The following is a 12,036-nucleotide window of genomic DNA, read 5'->3' as shown; positions in this document are numbered from 1 at the left end:
ACTTATAAGAGTGAAAATAGTTAGGAAAAAGATCGAGTAGGGGTTAAAGTGGAAGAAGTTTAATAACCTGCCTTAAATTGGACATAAAAAATATGCTCAATCTTAAATTCTAATCAGATATCTACTCCGTAAATAGGGTATTATAGATTTTAAAATAGAGTACTCATATTTAATTCATGGAAGCGCCTAAAAGGTTTTCACACTTAATAACATTATTGATGTTGTGGATTTATGAATTTGGTAACTTTCACTTAGATATTAACTGTGATATAATCCCTTAAACAATCTGTAAGAGCACTTAAAATCTTAGTTTAATAAAAAAAAATTTAAAACGTGTTAATATAGAAAGGATCTCAACAAATATAAGTTGTTTTTATTTAATAATTTAATCGACATATTTATAAATTTGGTAACCTCAATTTTTAAGATATTTAAACATGAGAGTTAATTTAATTCGTAACACAACTGAATAGATTACTGCAATGAAGGATTAATAAAAGAAATTAAAATATAAGAATATAAGTTGTTTGGAGCTCGTAGTAAGAAGAAAGCAAAGTTCAGTATCATGTAAGTAAAAGAAATTCACAAAGAAACGGTTGATGTACTATAAAGAAAATAAAAAGTAAATACACAGAATTAAGAAGTGGAAAGTAGTTTTCATATACGTAGGTCTGATAAAATATAATATAAAACATTTAATAAGTTTACACATATGTTTTACAACTAAGCATTTTCGATACTATAAGATAACGTTTTTATTATTCATTTATGTACATGTTAGCTTTGGTGGAGCTCGTTGATATTTAGGTTTGTTTCGCTAGCTGCATAGTCTAGTGTAAGGTCCAAAAATTAAGACGACGTAATCCAACTACATGCAAATTTAGGAAAAATGAATAATAGCTAATTAAATTATTTTAATTGCTTAAATTAATTATGTGTGATATGTTTAGGTGATTTTAAAGTAGTTTTCTACTTAAATGCATAAAATTGTATTCTTCAAGGTTATTCGAAATGCAATCGAGGAACGGAGACCGATAGCTGAAAAATGGAAAATATTTTTATTAAATAATTGTTTTTAATTATTTAAAATAAGGTTGATGCTTTTTATTATTTTTGAAAATAAGAAATTTTGTGGTGATTTTATATGTCGAGACGTAAATTTTACCAGTATTCGATTTTCATAAAAAATACGAAGTTTTTGAAAACTCGGCTAATAATTTCACGAATTTTCCGAAACGAAATATTTTATTTATGCACAAGTTGGCTTATTGGGCCTAGTATAACTTACTAATGGGCCCAAGCTTGCACACTTGTTATTTATCAAATAATAAAGCTCAAATCCCTACCCTTTTCTATTTAAAATTGTTGGAAACATAATTTCGGCTGTTTGACAAACTGTTTATTTATTGGACTAACGGATCAAGTAATTGAACTACACATCTTGCCTAACTGAAGAGTATCGCGTGAATTATCAAAGGCAACTGAATCTAGCTAAACTGAACTGACAAAGTAAACTGACTGATCAGTTGAACCTAACAGGACTTTCGAAGATAACTGACTGATCAGTTGGAAAATGATCAGTTGATTCACTCAGTATAAGCTTATCAGCTGATCGTTCAGCTATACACGTCATCAGATGAAAAGGACATTCAACCGACATCAGTACAAAGCAGACTGCAACTCGTAGTGGAACGCCGCATTTCAGAGTCTACAGTGTACGAATGTCAGAGGAATATTGACGTGGCAATCAACGGATATAATATTCAAATATCATATCAAGTTACCGTTGGAAGAGAAGCCTATAAATAGCTGAAGAGAGCAGCTGAAGTAATAACGGAACAATTTCAACGCAACTATTCTATTCAAGCTGTTACGCTGCTAAAATCACTACGCAAATCAAAAGCTCACACTTATTAGTTTTATCAGTAGCATTCAAGGCTACGTTCTCGAGCTTATTAGCACGTTGTAATCTTTGCTAGATTCTTTACGTTGTGCTAAGATCAGTCACTAACTGTAGAAGTTTTTGTTTTAACTAAGAGTTTCAGTTTTGGCAGTGATAAGTCCAAACTGAAGTGGGTCAGTACAACTCTTGTATTCGATCAAAGTCTTTTAGTGGAAATCCTATCTTCGTGATAGAATGGGTGACGTAGGAGTTATTATATTCTCTGAACATCCAGAAACAAACCATGTGCATTTTATTTCAGTTATCATTTTACTTCAGTTATTCTATCTTTCAGTCAGTTTACTTCTGCAACTGTTTTTCAGTTAAACTGATTGTTATCGACTGACGAGATACCGAGTGTCAGTTTGTCACTAAACTGAACTCAATTTTCGGAAAGAACATAAAATCCTCCAAACTGAAGTGGGTCAGTACAACTATTGTATTCGATCAAAGTCTTTTAGTGGAAATCCTATCTTCATGATAGAAGGGGTGACATAGGAGTTATTCTATCCTCCGAACATCCAGAAACAAACCGTGTGCATTTTATTTCAGTTATCATTTTACTTCAGTTATTCTATCTTTTAGTCAGTTTACTTCCGCAACTGTTTTTTCAGTTAAACTGATTGTTATCGACTGACGAGATACCGAGTGTCAGTTTGTCACTAAACTGAACTCAATTTTCGAAAAGAACATAAAATCCGTGAGTGTTTATTCAACCCCCCTTCTAAACACTTATTACTTTCTAACCGATCCTTTCAAGTGGTATCAGAGCAAAAGCAAATTCAAGATTTCTTTTTCGCAGGAAATCATTCAGTTCTAATGGCAAATCAAATTCCCGCTTACATGCTGAATGCTATGGCTATCAATTTTGGTTCAGTTCTATCAGTCGGAGAAACCAAGGTCAAGAACGTCTTTCTGAAGCTCGAATCAGCTGTGCTGAGGACATTCTTGGGGCAATCTTCACAGGAGCTCTATCCAAAGGAACTTCAAGACTTCTACTCCAGTGGATATATCAATTCTGATGGAAGAATCACTTCTACTGTCAATGGTCAGTTGTTGACCATCACTGAAGATTCTTTCGGAGAAATATTCTTGTTGCCTTCTGATGGACTGGCACACCTTGCTGATGTCAAAACATCTGATGTCGAAGAAATGCGAACCCTACTCTCTGCTGATGGACGGAAAATCAAAGTTTCCGATCCAAAGAAGGAACTGAAGCACGAAGTTCAGTTGCTGGCTGATATTGTAGCTAAGGGGCTATAGGCAAAGGCAAAATGCAAGAAGAGCCTAGGCCAACAAACGCCATTCAAACTCACATTGATCTTATCTGGGAAGAGATCAATGAATTTTCAGCAAATAAGCTCAAAACCTATGATACATGGGTAAAGTGACGAACGCATGTCTTCGCCAAGGAACTACAGAGAAAATCCAAGCTGAAGAAATTCATTAAGTTGGAAGCTGCAGTGTTGAGAGTGGTTACGGCACCAACCATTGTTCAGGCGTTGGAACAGAAGAACTACTTCTTCAATCAGTTGAGAGCTAAAAAGCTATTGAAGATAGTTGCTCAACTGAAACATAACTTTGATCCTACCAGTCCAACTGCATTTAATGACAAAGTTGTGCATGATCAACTGGAAACGGATCTTATCTCATTACAAATGGAGATAAAGAATTGGGAAATGGATCAAGAACTGGTCTTTCCAGAAGCTTCACAAGATTTATCGTCAGAAGATCAAACTGAAGAACCTACAGATAAGGAAATTTTTGAAGAAACTGAGCAGCCAGTTCAGTCAGTTGTCGTGACTGAACAGACAATTTTTGAACAAACTGAAGAGCCAGTCCAGGATGTGCCACAATCCTCTGCTGCTGATCATCCCAAGTATTCAGAAGCTGACTTGACACTTGCTAATATTGATGAAATCATTCAGTCAGTGGTACAAGAATCTCAAGCAGATGAACCTATTTCTGAATCAGTTGATCATTCAACTGATCAAGCAGCTCAAGAGGCTCTCATCCTAACTGAAGAGCCAGTTCAGCCTGGTCTCTCTGCTGAACCAGATGATCAAACTGAGGTGCTAGCTCAGTCTTCACCTCCTCAGGATCTAATAAAAGTGACTGAAACAGATGTTCCAGTACAGACTATTGCTGAGACGGAAGTATCTGACAGGACCTTGGTGGTCTTTGATCAAGTCTCAAAGGAACAGGAACCTGGAACGTCTGGACAGTCACCTCCTCATTCATCCACGAATATTGACTTAGTTCTTGAAAAAATTCAGGACATTCAGAATAATATGGATAAAATGCTTTCTGCTATTTCCAAGATTCAGCATACGCAACTAACTCATACTTTGAAGCTGGAACATTCAGAAGCATTCAACTCAGAGAAACTAAAAGCAATTCACGCTACTGTGACCTCTCTATCCTTTGCAGTAGAAGAAATCAGAAAGAATAGAAGTATAGCTGAAAGCCTCTCCCTGACTCAAGATGTAATCAGCAAGAGAGTTGAATTTGTGGAGACATCTATTTCCAGAAAGTTAGACTTGATGCAGACTACTATGCTCAACGCAATCTCAGACGTAGCCACTTCTGTTAAGGTTCTATCAACCGACGTTAAGAGGTTATCTATCAGAATAGAGGCGTTTGACAAAAAAAGGGAAGAGACCTAAGCTAAGATGGATTCATTTTTGCAGATTATTTTATTCTTTCATTCATTGTACAAATATGTACACGACAGCTGCTATTTTATCTACAACGAATTTGAAGGAGGTCTACAAGCTCAATTGATAAGTTATTACTTGCTTAGTTTTGTCAAACACCAAAAAGGGAGAAATTGTTGGAAACATAATTTCGGTTTTTTGACAAACTGTTTATTTATTAGACTAACTGATCAAGTAATTGAACTACACAACTTGCCTAACTGAAGAGTATCGCGTGTATTTTTAAAATGCAACTGAATCTAGCTAAACTGAACTGACAAAGTAAACTGACTGATCAGTTGAACCTAACAGGACTTTCGAAGATAACTGACTGATCAGTTGGAAAATGATCAGTTGATTCACTCAGTATGAGCTTATCAGCTACCGCTTATCAGCTGATCGTTCAGCTATACACGTCATCAGATGAAAAGAACATTCAATAGACATCAGTACAAAGCAAACTGCAACTCGTAGTGGAACGCCGCATTTCAGATTCTACAGTGTACGAATGTCAGAGGAATATTGACGTGGCAATCAACGGATATAATATTCAAATATCATATCAAGTTACCGTTGGAAGAGAAGCCTATAAATAGCTGAAGAGAGCATCTGAAGTAATAACGGAACAATTTCAACGCAACTATTCTATTCAAGCTGTTACGCTGCTAAAATCACTACGCAAATCAAAAGCTCACACTTATTAGTTTTATCAGTAGCATTCAAGGCTACATTCTCGAGCTTATTAGCACGTTGTAATCTTTGCTAGATTCTTTACGTTGTGCTAAGATCAGTCACTAACTGTAGAAGTTTTTGTTGTAACTAAGAGTTTCAGTTTTGGCAGTGATAAGTCCAAACTGAAGTGGGTCAGTACAACTATTGTATTCGATCAAAGTCTTTTAGTGAAAATCCTAGCTTCGTGATAGAATGGGTGACGTAGGAGTTATTCTATTCTCTGGACATCCAGAAACAAACCGTGTGCATTTTATTTCAGTTATCATTTTACTTCAGTTATTCTATCTTTCAGTCAATTTACTTCTGCAACTGTTTTTTCAGTTAAACTGATTGTTATCGACTGACGAGATACCGAGTGTCGGTTTGTCACTAAACTGAACTCAATTTTCGAAAAGAACATAAAATTCGTGAGTGTTTATTCAATCCCCCCTTCTAAACACTTATTACTTTCTAACCGATCCTTTCAAAAACTACACGCCCCCTACCCCAAACCTCAAAAGACTCCTAGCAACCCCTCCAAACTCACGGCACACACAATTTCAAGTGGAGAGGCTTCGGTTTTTGCAAGATAATCTGTTCTTCGCATCGTCAACGGAATTTCGTACGTTATATACGCAAAAGCATGCCATATTTCTTCCTTTACTCATCTATCACACCATAATATGTATGTAACTATAATTTGTATGAAAAACATGTCCCCTTGTTCTTTATTTTCGTTTTTATGCATACATATAGATTTTAAGCACGATGTTTTATCCAAAACTTGAGAATTATATACATAAAGGGGCTGCCATGATTATGAGTTGTTTATGGGTCGTTTTGACACGAGTCAAGGGTCCTAAGATGCACGAGTTAGGCTGCACACGAACCAGGAACAAGATGGAACCGAAATAATGTATTTTGGGCCAAGGTGATCGGTTGAGGGGAGAACCACTGCATGGCTCGGCTTTGGCTCGACCAAGGCTGGGTTGGGGATGTGGTTGGGTCAGGGAAGGAGTCCTAGCGTGGCTTCGAGGAAGGAGTCCCAAGCCAAGGCGCGAAGGTGCTGCTGTGTGCCAGCGATTAGGGCTCGGCCAGGGTGGTTAAGGCTGGGCTAGGCTAGGTCTCTAGGGTCCTGAGAGGGTTCATGAAGGGCTGGGTCCAGGGCTGGCTCGGGGTTAGAGTCCTAGCAGATTTTCAGAGTCCTAGTGGTTCTAGGATACTTGGGCACAACGCTTTTTTCGAGCAGTTGGCTTCGACGCAGGCCAGGGCTGGGTTTTAGGGGTTCAGTAGGGTCCAGGGAACGGCTGGGCAGGAGTTGGCTCGGGGTGGCTCGAGCATGGCTCGAAGGAATTGCATGATGGCTCGAGTGTTTGTTGGTTAAGGGTTTTACTTTAGGGTTAATTGGCTATGGTTTGAATCATGGTTCAACGGGAGCCGAATCATGGTTCACGAGGGCTAATTAAATATAAAAAGTCTATAATTAAAGTTTGAGAATTTTATATTAAAGTTCGAATCGCATTAAGAATTTATAATTAAAGAATAAATAAAAAGGTCATGGATTTAAGCTAAATAAAAATATGAGAAATGTAATTTAAGCTTAAATAATGATTTGGGATGGTCTAGAGTCAACGAAAATAAGAAAAATTCAAAATCGTGAAATTTTACGTCTAGGGGTAAAACGGCCATTTTACATTTGAGAAATAGTAAACTTTATTGCAGTGTCCTAAATGCTGTTTTATATGTTAAAATATTTATTTTAAATGTTTATGGAATTTTATGGTAAAACGTTAACGTTAAAAGATATGTTGCATGCTTGGTTTAAAAGAAAAACGATTATTATATGCACGAGTTTTTTTAAAGTGATGAAAATATGAAATGTTGAAGAAAGTGAAGTAATTGTGACTAATACTAATACGATGATATGTGAATACGTAAGGCCAATGCTCAGTTGACGTGTGAGAGTGTCGCTGATGTCCCCGTCGCCCAGTACTGTGGTTACATGTAGATGGATCTATCGACCCCTACTACGAATATGAAAGTGACAATTACCGATCTGAATACAACGAAAAAGGAATACGTATATGTTTATGATGAATATGAATATGTTTATGATTAATATGAATATGTTTATGATGATATGAAAAGGTTTAAGTTTATGCATGATTATGAAATGTTATTTTTCAAGTAAAAATATTTTCACTGTTGCATGTGATCTGTATACGTATTATTTATTATCAAGAATATGGTGTGCTGAGTCTTTAGACTCACTAGGTGTGATCGATACAGGTAAGTATGGTGTTGATGCTAGTGGAGGTCTTGATGGTTGATCTGACTGGACTGAAGGTGCACATAACCCGAGGACCAGCGCTAGTAGTTTTCCGCATTTGATTATGACTTATGATTTTAAAATTTATGTTAAAGATTTTTACGACTTTTACTATGCTTTGAGTGGTTTTGAGAGGTTGTTAGTTTTAGCTTTATTGCTAAGTTAGGAGTTGAAAATGTTTGACGATTTTATGTTCTTAAACTATTTCCTTTGATTCTCAAATATAGTTGGTTATTTTATTTTTAAAGTAGTGCAACTTATATTTTAAAGTATATTTATGTATATGTATTGTTTCAGCCGAATCATTGTAGTAACATTTTTCGCAGTCGATACATGTAGAGTAAGAATTGTTTTCCATTGGATTTGATTTATAAACTGAATTTGCAGTTAGCAAAGGATAAGTGTTAAGAAGAAATTGTAACACAATAAGTATGTTAAACTTCAAGTAATTAAGCATATCAGTATGTATAAGGTAAGATAGAGGAAGCTAAGTGAATTTTCATGTATTATATGAAATAGATTGAGTCATAGATAATTTATAACAAATGTTGTGACTATTTTGTCAACTCCAGTAAAAGTAGAAGTAACGTCCAAAAAGCCAACCCACGTAAACCACATGCATGCAAATGATTTAAATTGCTTAATTATTTTATTTAATTGATTTTAAATGATTACTTGATGTATATTATATGATTGAAGGTCTAATTGCATGATTAGATTGCATGATTTCATGAGAATTGAAGATTTTAACCGAATATTCGATAATAGGCTAGGGAAAAGATACCGGGGAGGACCAAGATCAAATATTTTCAATAAATATTTTTTAGGGCTTGTTAATATGATTAAAAATGATTAATTTTTTCTAAAAATGGTAGAGTCCAAATTATTTTACGAGACGAGCTCGATTTTGTCCGGGAAGCCAGTTTTGGGCAAATGAGAGACTTTTAAAGGACCAAAAATATTATTTTTGAAAACTAATTTTTGTAAAATTTTGTTTTACAATTAAATAGGTGTTATTAGGCCTAATTTACCGATGATTGAAGGGCCCAACTACTCCTAAACCAAAAGGCCCAAAACCCCAACCCATTAACACACTAATTTTCGAAATTTATAAAATAGAAACCTGGGTTTTCTTGAGTCCATTCAGCCTTGGAACACACACACACAACACACACATAATTTTCGAAAATTAGGAGAGGAGAAACAAGGAGTCTTCGTCTTCCGTTCGTCCTCCTTCGCAACCCACGCCAACGATCACGTATTCGAGCGTTCTAAAATGCAAAGGAATGCTTCTAAACTTCTTTGACGCACCATTCAAATCATAATATGCATGTTTTACGTATGTTAGAATGAAAAATATTTTAGTATGAATCGTTTAACGATATATATGATGAATATTTTCAATGTTTTTGATGATTTTACGCTTGTTTGAAAAACGTTATGAATTCTAAGATACGTTGCCATTAGGAATTGTCTAATGGACGGGAAAAAGGGACGTTTGGGGACTAGATGAAGGCTGGATGTGAACAAGAATGGTCCGTGCAAGGTGGAAGGATAGAAGCTATGGTTTTGGTGGGTTCGCATGGGTGCTATGGCTCGGTCATGAGGGAGATTGCTCCAGGGTTCGACTAGGCTGGAACGGTCCCATGTTGGCTGCTTTTAGAGGCTAGGAGAAGTCCATGAGTGGTTGGACTCGGAGGCAGCAGGGAAGGAAGAGTCCACAAGTGCTAGGACTCCTCACCATGTGCGCGCGGCTGGTGTGTTTCAAGAGAGGGTGCGGCTCGATTGGGGCTGGCTAGGCTGGTCCAGTATGGTCTAGGGAAGATGGCTAGGCTGGGGTGGAGTCGATGGTGGCTGAAATAGCAGAGTCCTAGCATGGTTAGAGTCCTAAGGAAGCAAGGAGGTCACGGCTAGGGCTCATGCGCAAAGATGGGCTCGCGACTCGGCTAGGGCTGGGTGTGCTAGTCCAGGAGGGTTCAGGTAGGTTCCATGAGGGTCAGGGTTAGGTTGAGTCAAGGGTGGCTCGGTCGTGGCTTGAGGAAATTGGGTCGTGGCTTGATGTAGATGTTAGGGTTCGAGTTTTGGGTTTATAATGGAAGGGGCTCGAACCGTTGGTCCACGAGGGTGGCTCGTGGCTCACGGGGGGATTTTAGGAATGAAAAGTTTATGTTTAAAGTTTGGAAAGAAAATATTAAGTTTGAATTAATTTGGGATTTAAACGCTTCACGATTTGGTGATTAAGGAATTAAATTAAAAGCCTGAGTTTACGTCAAATAAAAATATAGAAGTCAAATTTAAGCTTAAATAATTATTTGTGATAGTCTCGAGTCAATAAAAACGAGAAAAAGTCAAAATCGAGGATTTTTGGGTCTAGGGGCAGAACAGTCAATTTACACATGGGTAATACAAAAAGGTTTGGCAGTGTCATGAAGAATCATAACGCATGCTAAATGATATTTTAAAACGTTTATGATGAAAATATGAGATTTCATGATTTATGATAAAGTTGTGTAATTTTTACTCTTAAAATGCTATCTTACAAATGTGGAAAGGATATGATATTTTATGAATAAAAAAGAAGGAAAAATATTTTAAATGATGTGAACTGACTGTGACAAAAATGATATGATATGATATGATTATTGGGAATATCATGAGAGAGAAGGCCCAGAGGGAGTCTGTTTACTGGAGAAGGCCCCAAAGAGAACCCAACGATCGTATTTCCATTTACGACGTGCCTAATGCTCGTCCCCATGCACAATGGTGAGCTAAGACTGATCAATCGACCACATGATATAGCTAGTCACTTTCAAGGAACAAACTTCACCTAAAATGATATATGATGAGAGAAAGCTTTATGATGAAATGATTTATGATTTATTTATGCTCACAAGTTTATTTTAAATAAAAGTATGATTTTTAATACATGTGATTGTATATGGTTTATTTGTTACTCATGTTTAAGAACGTTCTGAGTCATTAGACTCACTAAGTTTGAATGTTGCAGGTGAGGATGAGATTGAGGGAGACACTGACGCTTGATTGGATCGAGTCCGACAGTACACTCCTGATGGACATTTATTTTCCACATTAGTTGCTAGTAAAGTTTTGAAATAAAGATTTTGTTAATGATTTATTTGAGATTTTCATGCTTTATTTTGAAGTTAGTTTTGATCATGTTAATGGTTGACATATGATTTTTTGTTAATTGACGATTTAGGGATTTTATGCACTTTAAATTTGTAGATGTTAAATTATTTTGGATTATGGAAATGATAAGTTATTTTAATTATGAAGTTCGAATTTGGTGTTCAATTCTAAAAAAAAAAATTAGTAGAATTTTAAAGTTAAAAAGTAGTGGAAGTTTCAGTTAGTATTAGAGCGAAGTGATCTCGAAAGGGTTGTGTTACTCTCACTCCAAGAAGCTCAAGAAGTCACGCCTCAAGTCTGTGAGTTTTTACTGCTTTAGATTTTATATGTTGAACTTTAAATGCTTTTATGATACATGATATAGGAGGTTAGATGCATGTTTCATTTAAAATGTTAAAAGCATGTTGGTTACGTGATATGGACGATTTGTACAGAGATGCCTCCTAGACGGGTTCTTCGTAGGGATAATGAGGACAGGCAGGAGGAGGAGATTCCACAGCCTCCACCTAATCAGGATGCTAGTGCCCGTGTACTAGCTGGTATGGTTCGTTTACTAGAGCAGCACATGTGAAATGGTGCGAGAGTCCAACCGGAAGCAGTCTATGAGCGATTTAGGAGGATGAACCTCGAAAATTTTCCGGCACTACTGATCCATTCTTGGCTGAGGGATGGATTAGATCTTTAGAGGCGATCTTTTGGTATATGTATATGACGGACGCTGACCGAGTTCGTTTTACCATCTATCTGCTGAAGGGTGACACTTCCTTATGGTGGGAGGGAGCAGAGCGAGTGGTGAATCTAGCGACTCTGTCTTGGGAAGATTTCAAGAGGATATTCTATGATAAATATTTCACTACCGACGTTTGTTCGGAGTCTCCGCAAAGGGACTTGACTGTTGCTGAGTTTGTGCAGAAGTTTGATAGGGGCTGTCATTTTGTGCCCTTGATTGCTAATGATGTTCCGGAGAAGTTACAATATTTCTTGGATGGATTGAGGCCGACGATCCGTCGAGATGTGATGCTGATTGACCCTATTGACTATACTACTGTTGTTGCTAAAGTCTTTCGAGCCTAGCAATATCTGAAGTCCATCGCAGAAAGAACCGTGCCAAGCAATCAAGTCAGCGGAACAAGAAGCCGTTTACGGGAACACTGAAGCTGCCAAGATGGTACAAACCACAAGGACAACCACCTAAAGAAAACGTCCCA

This window comes from Primulina huaijiensis, chromosome 11 (genome assembly GCF_012295235.1).
Source record: "Primulina huaijiensis isolate GDHJ02 chromosome 11, ASM1229523v2, whole genome shotgun sequence".
Classification (NCBI taxonomy): domain Eukaryota; kingdom Viridiplantae; phylum Streptophyta; class Magnoliopsida; order Lamiales; family Gesneriaceae; genus Primulina; species Primulina huaijiensis.
The sequence above is the reverse complement of the archived record's forward strand: the minus strand, read 5'-3'. Positions refer to the sequence as shown.